At 40.2% G+C, this 12,148-nt stretch overlaps 2 non-coding genes across 2 annotated transcripts; both read right to left on the minus strand.

Moving 5' to 3' along the window:
• Positions 1-2,306: 2,306 nt before the first annotated feature.
• On the minus strand, positions 2,307-2,413 carry LOC130978511 (small nucleolar RNA R71). The gene has a single exon (XR_009086138.1). It is a non-coding gene; the product is annotated as a small nucleolar RNA R71 (small nucleolar RNA).
• Positions 2,414-11,511: 9,098 nt separating this feature from the next.
• Positions 11,512-11,619, minus strand: LOC130977555 (small nucleolar RNA R71). Its single transcript, XR_009085242.1, has one exon. It is a non-coding gene; the product is annotated as a small nucleolar RNA R71 (small nucleolar RNA).
• Positions 11,620-12,148: the final 529 nt, after the last annotated feature.

Here is a 12,148-nt window from a genome sequence, read left to right on the forward strand (position 1 = left end):
AGTTAGTGACAAAGGTGAGTGTCACTAACGCTCTCGAAGGTGAGACACACCCACGTTAAGAGTCACGTTAGCTACACTAACGTGAACTCTAACGTAGGAACAAAAAGGCACCAAGCAACGTTAATGGGAAAAGTGATTCCCAATAACGCTCGCGAAGGGGTATAAGCCAACGTTATTGGGAAAAGTGTGTCCCAATAACGTTGGCCAAAAATTGAGAAGGCAACGTTAGTGGTCACGTTAAAACCACTAACGTTGGAGTTAACGTGGGTACATGAGGGTGGAACGTTAGTGGAAAAAATGAATGCCACTAACGTTCTCGAACCCACAATGACACTCAACGTTAATCTCACTAAATGCCCAAGCCTAATTCATATTTCTCTGCAAGCTGGGCCCACTAAAGATGAGAACTGCTTCAACTCAAGATCCAGAGCCCACATCCAAGACTTGCAGAACTCACTAGAAGATCAAGAGGAGTAGTATATATAGGAGTAGTTTTGAACTATAGAGAAGCTTGGCACTTTTAGGGAACAACTCTCTGTAGATTTACTTTTCTGCACTTTTAGCATGGATTCTTCTTTTCTGCCATTTTTCATTTCTAGATCTATGAACAACTAAACCCCTTTCATTGGGTTAGGGAGCTCTGTTGTAATTTGATGGATCAATTATAGTTTTCATTCTTTTTCTTCTTTCTTTTCTCTTGATCTTACTAGAAAGCTTTCGATCTTAATTCAATTGGTTAGTTGTCTTGGAAAAGAAACTCTCCATAATTGGATCTCCTTTGAGCCTTGGAAAAGGAATGAGGAGATCATGCTAGAAATGCTTTCTCATGTTGGACCAAATTGGGGTTTGGGCGGATATAGTGACATGTAATCCTCCCAACACTTTGATTTGGAAATACATGTGGTATAATCAGTGACCACACTTCATCTCTTCCCATGAGCAATTAAATCAAGGAATTGGGTAATTGTTCAAGCTTAGAGAGATTGGATTGCCAAGGAATTGGGATCCAATCACTTAAGATTGCCAAGGAGATCAATGAATGCATTGATTGAGGAAGAGATAAGAATGAACTTGATCCAGAGAATGCAACATCTCCTGAACCCAATGATTTTCCCATTTCTGATCTTACCCATTCTCTTTACTTTCTGCCATTTATTTTCATGCTCATTACCCCAAATCCCCATTTAAGATTCTGCACTTTAATTTCTGTTATTTACTTCCAGTCATTTAAATTTCTGCAAGTTCCCAATCTAAATTCTGTTTAGCTCAACTAGCATATTCTTCTAACTAAAGTTGCTTGACCAATCAATCCTTGTGGGATTCGACCTCACTCTATTGTGAGTTTTACTTGACGACAATTTGGTATACTTGCCGAAGGGAAATTTGTTGAGAGACAAGTTTTCATGCATCAAGTTTATGGTGCCGTTGCTGGGGATTGATTTTGAATCAACAATGATTAAGTTTGAAGATCACTAGATTGAGCATTTTTTTTCTGTTTCGTTATTTGTTTATTTGATTCAGTCAGTTTCCTTTAGTTCGTTTTAATTTCTTCCTCATCTCTTGCACCCTCTTTGTTTTTCATTCTTTCTTTCTTTATTGATTACAATTCTGCTCACTAACCCACTAACTGTTTGATAATTTGCATCACTCACACTAACAATTACTCTAACAAGAATAGTTTCTTCATTTTATCTCCTGTTGTGCAATATGTCTGTTGTATGACAGGGAGAAGAGAAGGAGTTTCAACATCCTTCGATTCAGAACCTGAAAGGACCCTTTGGAGACTAAGAAGGGAAGCAAGAGGGAAAAGAATTATTGGTGCTGAAGAAGAGGAAGAGTACTTTGAACCTAATATGGAAGAGAATTTGGAGAACAATCATGAAGAAGAAGCTCACAACCATGCTAGAGAAGGCCATGCAAACCGTGCTGGGCAATAAAGGAGAGTTCTAGGCTCCTATATCAATCTTAATCCAGGAAACTGTGGAAGTAGCATTCAAAAGCCCACCATACATGCCAACAATTTTGAACTAAAACCCCAGCTCATCACCCTTGTTCAGAACAATTGTTCATTTGGAGGAAGTGCTCAAGAAGACCCCAATCAACATCTAACCACCTTCCTTAGAATTTGTGACACTGTGAAGTCTAATGGAGTCCATTCGAATGTCTATAGGCTGCTCTTGTTCCTTTTTTCACTCAGGGACAAGGCATCCAAATGGCTTGAATTCTTCCCAAAGGAGAGCTTAACAAATTGGGAAGATGTGGTGAACAAATTTTTGGCAAGATTTTACCCTCCTCAAAGGATCAACAGGCTGAGAGCTGAGGTGTAAACTTTCAGGCAACAAGATGGTGAGACTCTCCATGAAGCATGGGAGAGGTTCAAAGACTTAACAAGAAGATGCCCACCAGATATGTTCAATGAATGGGTTCAACTTCACATTTTCTATGAAGGTCTTTTTTATGAGTCAAAGAAGGCTGTGGATCATTCATCAGGAGGCTCTCTAAACAAGAAGAAAACCATTGAAGAAGCCATAGATGTCATTGAAACAGTTGCTGAGAATGACTACTTTTATGCCTCCGAAAGAAGTAACACCAGAGGAGTAATGGAGCTGAACCACATGGATGCATTGTTAGCTCAAAATAAGATGATCACCAAGCAGCTAGCAGATCTTACTAAGAAGGTGGAGGAAAACTAAATTGCAGCAGCCATCACTTCATCACTAGCTCAAGAAGGAGCAAACATAGGAGAAGAAAGTGACTGGGAGCAAGCCAACTATGTTGGAAACTCACCTAGACAAGTCCATGATCCATACTCCAAAACTTACAACTCTGGATGGAGAAATCACCCCAACTTTGGGTGGGAAAACCAACAAGACCAAGAGCAAGATCAAAGACGCCACAACCTCAATTCCAACAACAATGCAACCCATCAACACTCCTCACAGAGATCCTACCAACATTCATCTAACCAACCTTCTCAACCACCTAATCTCCACCTATCATCAATAACCGAGGAGAGATTATCAAAGATTAAGGCTCTACTTGAAAATCTATGCAAGAAAATTCAAGATAGTAAAGCTTTCCGGGAAGAAGTGCAATCCAACATGCAGAATCAAGATGTTGCCATCAAGAAACTGGAAACACAGATTGAATTCTTATTCAAGCAAACCCCTGGACACAACAATTACAGCAATATTAAATCAATACCAAAGGAGAAATGTCAAGCCATCACCCTCAGAAGTGGAAAGGAATTGAAGGAGACCCACAAGAAACTACCAGAGAAGAAATTGGATGAAGAAAACAAGGGACATGAGGAAGCTCAAACCTCAACCCCTAAGTCACATCAAGAAGGAGAAGCGCTCAAACCATGCTTCTCAAAAGCTCCATACCCCCAGCAGCTGTGATAAACCACTATTTTATGGTTTATCTTGTGCTTAATTGAGTGGATTTTATCAATCTTTCATACATTTATTCATATGATTTGCATGTTTTACAATTCCTTCCCAGAATTTGTTCTATGATTGAAAACATGCTTCTTTGGCTTTTATTTTCTTTTATTTAGTCCTCTCTTATTACCATTAGATGCCTTGATATGTGTGTTAAGTGATTTCAGGGATTACAGGGCAAGAATGGTTTAGAGGATGGAAAGGAAGTATGCAAAAGTGGAAGGAATACAATAAGTTGAAGAAGCTGCAAAGCTCAGCCTGACCCTCTCGCACTCAAACGACTATAACTTGAGCTACAAAGGTCCAAATGAGATGGTTTTAGTTGTGTTGGAAAGCTAACGTCCGGGGCTTCGCAACGATATATAATTTGCCATAGCTGCCCCGATGCCAGGTGATGCGAACGCGTGGATCATGTGGCTGCGTGACCTGGCAGGAACACAACCCACGCTAACGCGTGGAGGACGCCTCCGCATCACTCTTCCGCGACCTGTACGGACCAGAAAGCACCAGGAGTGATTTCTGGGCTGATTTTGACCCAGTTTTCAGCCCAGAACATACAGATTAGAGGCTATAAAGTGAGAGAATGCATCCATTCATAATCATGCTTTCATAATTCACCTTTCATGTTTTAGATGTAGTTTTTAGAGAGAGAGGTTCTCTCCTCTCTCTTAGGATTTAGGTAGAGTTTTTAGAAATTAGGATTTAGGACTTCTCTTAGTTTTAGGAGTGACTCTCGATCCCAGGTTCAATGTTCTTTTACTTTACATTTATTTCTTATTTTCAGATACTTGAATGCTTATATTAGTTATGTTGCCTATTTGGCTTATGCCACATTCATGATGATTTTCCTATTTAATGATATTTGAGGTATTTCAGTTTAATATTGCTTTCTTTTGTTTATGCTATTGATTATTCCCAATCTGAGATATTTTATTCCAATAAATTTAATTTCTTTCCTTTTTGGTCTTGGTTAAGAAATCAGTAACTCAGGAGTTATCTTAGCTCAATATAATTGATAACTGTTATCTTGCTAATTGAACTGAACTTCAATAATCCCAACCTTTTCTTAGGAAATAAATAGGATTCAAAGGTCTAATTAATTAGTCCTTTGACTTTCCTTTGCTTTAGCAAAGGTTAACTAAGTGGAATTAAGATTCAACTTTCATTATTTTTGATAGGAATAACTAAGTCTGGACTTCCAATTTCTCATACCTTGCTAAAAGTTTGCTTTACAGTATTTATTTATTCTAATTGCTATTTTAATTAATTGCCACATTCACTCCTCATTCTTGAAACCCCAAATTTACAATCTCCATAACCAATAATAAGAACATACTTCCCTGTAATTCCTTGAGAAGACGACCCGAGGTTTAAATACTTCGGTTATCAATTTATTTAGGGGTTTGTTACTTGTGACAACCAAAATGTTTTCACGAAGGAATTTCTGTTAGTTTAGAATCTATATCTACAACGCGACTATTTTTATAAAATTCTTTACTAGCAAAAATCCTAACGTCAAAATGGCGCCGTTGCCGGGGAATTGCAAACGTGTGCCTTATTATTGGTTATTGTAAATATTTTTCAAAAAAAATTATTTTTCTTTTACTTGTTTATTTGTTTCTCCCTTTTTCCCCTTATTTCTGATAACTACTATGAATTCTCACCCCTCTCGCTTTGAGTTTGGTTCTAATTTTGTTGCAAGGAATGGAAGCTATAACAGGACTATGCATCAAGGTCTAAGCAATCAAAGATGGATGGAGCCACAAGGATCCAATCAACCCTTTAGGCAACAACACCATCCTAGATACCATGGACAAAGATCATTTTACAATGCATGTCCAATTGATAGATTCGATGGACCGCCTTGTAGCTACCAACAAGCCCCACCCTGTGCTCAGAGACCATCCTTCCAACACAACCCCAATCCACCATACTCACAAGCTTCTTTTCACCATTCACTACCACATAATCCTTATCCACCCCAACGCCAATTCAATCACTCCCATGAACCACCACTCTCCTACAAACCATGTTCATATCCATCAAGCCCAGAATCACAGGTTCGCCTCGAAGAATCAGTAAAATAATTTAATGCAACCCTTCATCAACTGGAGCAAGCAATAAAACAATTATCTTCCAGACGTTCAGCCCCTCAACAGACTCCCATGGCTTTATGTGGAGAATCCAATGAAGAACGCAGCACAAAGAAGACGCTAGAAGCTCCAGTGGACAGCATAGAGCATAACTTCGTACTGGAACAAATAGAGGAAGCTGTCATGGTAGAAGAAGAAGAGTTGGTTAAAGATTTAGGAGATGCCGAACCGCCACCTGAATCCAGAGTTGTGGAAAATTCCGTCAAGGATGTTACAATTGATGCTACAGAGGATGTTGCGAAGCCTCCAATGCAGATATCTTATGAAGAACTAGACGGAATAACCCAAGATACAAGTTTCCTTGGTGATGATGATCATAAGCCGAGTTCTCTTAGCAATGAACTTGCATCCGCAAGTGAATTCTTTGAGACAGAAAAATCTTCCCCAAGCGAATATGAAGATGATGCTGAGGTCGACTTCTCTCAACCTCCTATTTATGACTCAAGTGATGAGGAAGATATAGAAGACTTTGACCAGGACATGGCTGGAATGAAAAAGGTTTGCAAGGAAGTGGAGGGATTCACTGAAGACCACGAGGGAGTAGAGCTTGCAGTACCACTGAAAACACTGACCCCAAGGCCACTACCACCCAACACAAACCTTAAGTGGGTAAAATCCTTGACTTTCATGTTCAATTTCCCACTTGAATATGGTTTGCTTGAAACAGATGGCCAGCTTAGAGCTCTTTGCGGCTTTAAGAGAAAAAGGGAAATGACTCGCACTCAACGCTGGTATGCAAGATTCAATGAGGTTTCGCACCTCAATTTGAGGTGCAGAAATTGGTATCAAGCTCAATTTAAAGGATCTCGGAAGCTGTTTGGTCACTGCAGTGAGAATTCGGATAACTCATCACCCGACTGGAACGATGTAGATCAAGACAAAAACGGGTGTAGAAGAAAAGTTTGGGATCATGGAGTCTATTCTAACATTCAACACTCCGGGAGCCTGCAAGCCTGTGTGAACTCACCTAAAGGCTTTACGTACCTTGTTTGGGACCTCGGAGGATGCTGGCATTCCAAACACTGGTGGAGATTTTTGGACGAATTCAAGCATAAGCCACCATAGCAGGAAGCTCATCCAATGTCCAACTTAAGGACTTTAACTAAAAGTGCTAGGTGGGAGACAACCCACCATGGTATGATCGTTCTCTTTTTAGTTTTAGTCTATTTTTGAATTTTCATTGAACCTGCAAAAATTTTGCATGACATTCATTGCATTTTGCATTCTGCATACTGCATAAGAAAAAAACACGCACGCGACGCGACAGCATCGCTGACGCGTCCGCGTCACTAGTGCGTTGGGAAGAAAAGAATTGAACAGAGAGTCACGCGAGAGCGTGGCTTGAGGCGCGCCATTAGCATAATTTGACCCCACGCGACCGCGTCGCTCACGCGACCGCGTCATGTGGAACTTTGGCCTCCCATGCGACCGTGTCACTCACGCGGCCGCGTGCCATGAAAAACGACGTCAAAAAGGTGCAAGGCCGAAAGTTGTGCTGGAATTGGGCTGGACTCGTGCTAGAAGCCCAAGCCCTCCCACGCGAACGCGTGCCCCACGCGGCCGCGTCGTCTTTCAAAAATGGCCATCCACACGATCGTGTCACCCACGCGACCGCGTCACTCAGATTTTTGGCAAAATGCAATTCAAACAGAGAGTTGTGCGAATGCGAGGCTGCACTCGCGCCACTAGCACAAATCAAATGACGCGATCGCATGACCCATGCGTCCGCGTCGCCTGACCTTATTGGGCACCATGCGGCCGCGTCACCCACGCGACCGCATCGCCAGCGTCGCACACCTTAACCTAATATGCCAAAATATTTTATCTTTTCTTCCCCAATCCTAATTTTTCCTCCCTCCTTTCTTACTTACTTCCTCTTCCCTTCTTTCCCTTCTCATTCTTCTTATCTTTCACCTTCTTTTACTTAATTGCATACTTCCATTCATTGCATTATTTTCATTGGTGTTAAATTTTCTTATTCAACTGTTACATCTTTTCTGGTATTATCTGATGCTTAGTGACTTGTTTACACTGTTGGGTAATATTATTTAAATCAATGCTATTCTTTTATGATATTTGTATTCCTTTTTTTTGCATTGACATGAGCTTATATTGTCTTTTATTACTGATGAGCGGATAATTTGTACGCTTTTTGGCATTGTTTTTAGTATGTTTTTAGTATCTTTTAGTTAGTTTTTATTATATTTTTATTAGTTTTTAGTTAAAATTCACTTTTCTGGACTTTACTATGAGTTTGTGTGTTTTTCTGTGATTTCAGGTATTTTCTGGCTGAAATTGAGGGATCTGAGCAAAAATCTGATCCAGAGACTCAAAAGGACTGCAGATGCTGTTGGATTCTGACCTCGCTGCACTCGAAGTGGATTTTCTGGAGCTACAGAAGCCCAATTGGCGCGGTCTCAACGGCGTTGGAAAGTAGACATCCTGGGCTTTCCAGAAATATATGATAGTCCATACTTTGCCCAAGATTTGATGGCCCAAACCGGCGTTCAAAGTCACCTACAGAAATTCCAGCGTTAAACGCCGGAACTGGCACCTAAATGGGAGTTAAACGCCCAAACTGGCATAAAAGCTGGCGTTTAACTCCAAGGAGAGTCTCTACACGAAAATGCTTCATTGCTCAGCCCAAACACACACCAAGTGGGCCCGGAAGTGGATTTTTATGTCATTTACTCATCTTTGTACACCTTAGGCTACTAGTTTTCTATAAGTAGGACCTTTTGCTATTGTATTAGACATCTTGAGATCTTTGAATCTTTTGATCACTGGGAGGCTGGCCTCACGGCCATGCCTAGACCTTGTTCTTATGTATTTTCAACGGTGGAGTTTCTACACACCATAGATTAAGGTGTGGAGCTCTGCTGTACCTCGAGTATTAATGCAATTACTATTGTTCTTCTATTCAATTCCGCTTGTTCTTGTTCCAAGATATCACTTGTTCTTCAACTTGATGAATGTGATGATCCATGACACTCATCATCATTCTCACTCATGAACAAAGTGACTGACAACCACTCTTGTTCTACAAGCATATGAGGCTTAGTGAATATCTCTTGGATTCTTGATACACGATGCATGGTTGATCGCCTGACAACTGAGTGCTCGCCTGACAAACGAGCCAGCCATTCCGTGAGATCAGAGTCTTCGTGGTATAGGCGAGAACTGATGGCGGCATTCAAGAGAATCCGGAAGGTCTAACCTTGTCTGTGGCATTCTGAGTAGGATTCAATGATTGAATGACTGTGACGTGCTTCAAACTCCTAGCAGGCGGGGCGTTAGTGACAGACGCAAAAGGATCGATGGATTTTATTCCGGCCTGACCGAGAACCGACAGCTGATTACCCATGTTGTGACAGAGCATAGGCGACGTTTTCACTGAGAGGATGGGAGGTAGCCACTGACAACGGTGAAATCCTACATGAGCTTACCATGGAAAGGAGTAAGAAGGATTGGATGAAGACTGTAGGAAAGCAGAGAGACGGAAGGGAAGGCATCTTCATACGCTTATCTGAAGCTCTCACCAATGATATACATAAGTACCTCTATCTTTATCTTTATGCTTTATTCGTTTATCACTATACCCATTTGAGTCTGCCTGACTGAGATTTACAAGGTGACCATAGCTTGCTTCATACCAACAATCTCCATGGGATCGACCCTTACTCGCGTAAGGTTTATTACTTGGACGACCCAGTGCACTTGCTGGTTAGTTGTGCGAAGTTGTGTTTATGCCATGGTATTGAGCACCAAGTTTTTGGATTCATTACCGGGGATTATTTGAGCTGTGAAAAGTGTTGATCACAATTTCGTGCACCAAATTTTTGGCGCCGTTGCCGGGGATTGTTCGAGTTTTGAGCAAGCTTTTGGTCCGGTGACATCAGTACCAAAATCCGGCAACAGCACCAAGTTTTTGGCGCCGTTGCCGGGGATTGTGTTTGTGTATGGACAACTGACGGTTCATCTTGTTGCTTAGATTAGGTATTTTTTTTCAGAGTTCTTAAGAATGAATTCTAGTGTTTCATGATGATCTGTTGAAATCTGGCTGGCTGAGAAGCCATGTCTAATTTCATTGGACCGAGGTTTCAACTAATCATCACAATAGCTTGTTGATCTCTATCAATCTTGCTATTGGAGCAATGATCTGCTAAGGCTTGGCTGGCCATTGGCCATGTCTAGTGTTTTGGACCGAAGCTTTCTTTGGAAGCTTGGCTGGCTGTGAAGCCATGTCTAATTCCTGGACCGGAGTCTTAGACTAGCATTGCAATGATTCCTGAAATCCAAATTGAGAATTCTGAAACTTTATTTTCTATTTCCATATAATTTTCGAAAAAAGCACAAAAAAATTATAAAAACCATAAAAACCAAAAAAAATTTATGTTTCTTGTTTGAGTCTAGTGTTTAATTTTAAGTTTGGTGTCTTGCATGCCTTGTTTATTTGATCTTGGTTCTATTTTCAAGACAATAGTACAGGGAACTGAAGATTCAGAACATGCAGCAGAGGAATTACACAGAAAAAGCTGGGCGTTCAAAACGCCCAGTGAAGAAGGACAGACTGGCGTTTAAACGCCAGCCAGGGTACCTGGTTGGGTGTTTAACGCCCAAAAAGGTAGCATTTTGGGCGTTAAACGCCAGAATGGATACCATTCTGGGCGTTTAACGCCAGGATGGCACAAGGGGGAAGATTTTGTTTTTCAAATCAAATTTTTTTCAAGTTTTCAAAGTTTTTCAAAATCAAATCTTTTTCAAATCATATCTTTTCAATCAAATGTTTTCAAAATCAATTTCTTTCCTTTTTTTAAAGATACTTACTAACAATTAATGATTTGATTGAACAGTTCAAGTATATTGCCTTTTCTGTTGAGAAAGGTTTAATGTTTGAATCATATCTTTTCTTGTTAGGCAAGTCATTAATTTTTAAAATCATATCTTTTAAAATTGTTTTCAAATCATATTTTTTTAAAATTGTTTTCAAATCAAATCTTTTCAATCACATCTTCTTAATCACATCTTTTTCAAAATAAGTTTCCAATCAAATCTTTTTAACTTCTGATTTCAAAATCTTTTTCAAAAATTACTTGATTTTTTTTACTCTTGGTTTTCGAAAATCAATTAAAGTTTTTCAAAATGTTTTCAAACTTTTTAACTTAATTTTCGAAAATTCTCTTCCCTCCTTCTCACATCCTTCTATTTATGGAGTATCACTCCTTCTTGATGCACAATTCGAACTCCATCTAATTAAAGTTCGAATTCTTCTCCTTCTTCTTTCTTCTATTTTTCTTTTCCTCTGACACCTCAAGGAATCTCTATACTGTGACATAGAGGATTCCACGTTTTCTTGTTCTCTTTTCTTTCATATGAGCAGGAGCAGAGACAAAGGCATTCTTGTTGAAGCTGACCCTGAACCTGAAAGGACCTTGAAGCGGAAGCTAAGAGAAGCTAAGGTACAACTCTCTGTTGAGGACCTGACCGAATTCTTCAAAGAAGAAGAACCCATGGCAGCCGAAAACAACAACAATGCCAACAATGCAAGGAAGGTGCTGGGTGACTTTACTGCACCTACTCCCGACTTCTATGGGAAAAGCATCTCTATCCCTGCCATTGGAGCAAACAACTTTGAGCTTAAGCCTCAATTAGTTTCTCTAATGCAACAGAATTGCAAGTTCCATGGACTCCCATTGGAAGATCCTCATCAGTTTTTAGCTGAGTTCTTGCAAATCTGTGACACAGTCAAGACTAATGGGGTTGACCCTGAGGTCTACAGACTGATGCTATTCCCTTTTGCTATAAGAGACAGAGCTAGAATATGGTTGGACTCACAACCTAAAGAAAGCCTGGACTCTTGGGAAAAGCTAGTCAATGCCTTCTTGGCAAAGTTCTTTCCACCTCAAAAATTGAGTAAGCTTAGAGTGGAAGTCCAAACCTTCAGACAGAAGGATGGAGAATCCCTCTATGAAGCTTGGGAAAGATACAAACAATTAATCAGAAAATGTCCCTCAGACATGCTTTCTGAATGGAGCATCATAGGTATTTTCTATGATGGTCTCTCTGAACTATCCAAGATGTCTTTGGATAGCTCTGCTGGAGGATCTCTTCATCTGAAGAAGATGCCTACAGAAGCTCAAGAGCTCATTGAAATGGTTGCAAATAACCAATTCATGTACACTTCTGAAAGGAATCCTGTGAACAATGGGACAAGTCAGAAGAAAGGAGTTCTTGAGATTGATGCTCTGAATGCCATACTGGCTCAGAACAAAATATTGACTCAACAAGTCAATTTAATTTCTCAAAGTCTGTCTGGAATGCAAAATGCACCAAGCAGTACTAAGGATGCTTCATCTGAAGAAGAAGCTTATGATCCTGAGAACCCTTCAATGGAAGAGGTGAATTACCTAGGAGAACCCTATGGGAACACCTATAATTCTTCATGGAGAAATCATCCAAATTTCTCATGGAAGAATCAAGAGAGACCTCAACAAGGTTTCAATAACAATAATGGTGGAAGAAACAGGTTTAGCAATGGCAAGCCTTTTCCAT

This window comes from Arachis stenosperma, chromosome 4 (genome assembly GCF_014773155.1).
Source record: "Arachis stenosperma cultivar V10309 chromosome 4, arast.V10309.gnm1.PFL2, whole genome shotgun sequence".
Taxonomy (NCBI): Eukaryota; Viridiplantae; Streptophyta; class Magnoliopsida; order Fabales; family Fabaceae; genus Arachis; species Arachis stenosperma.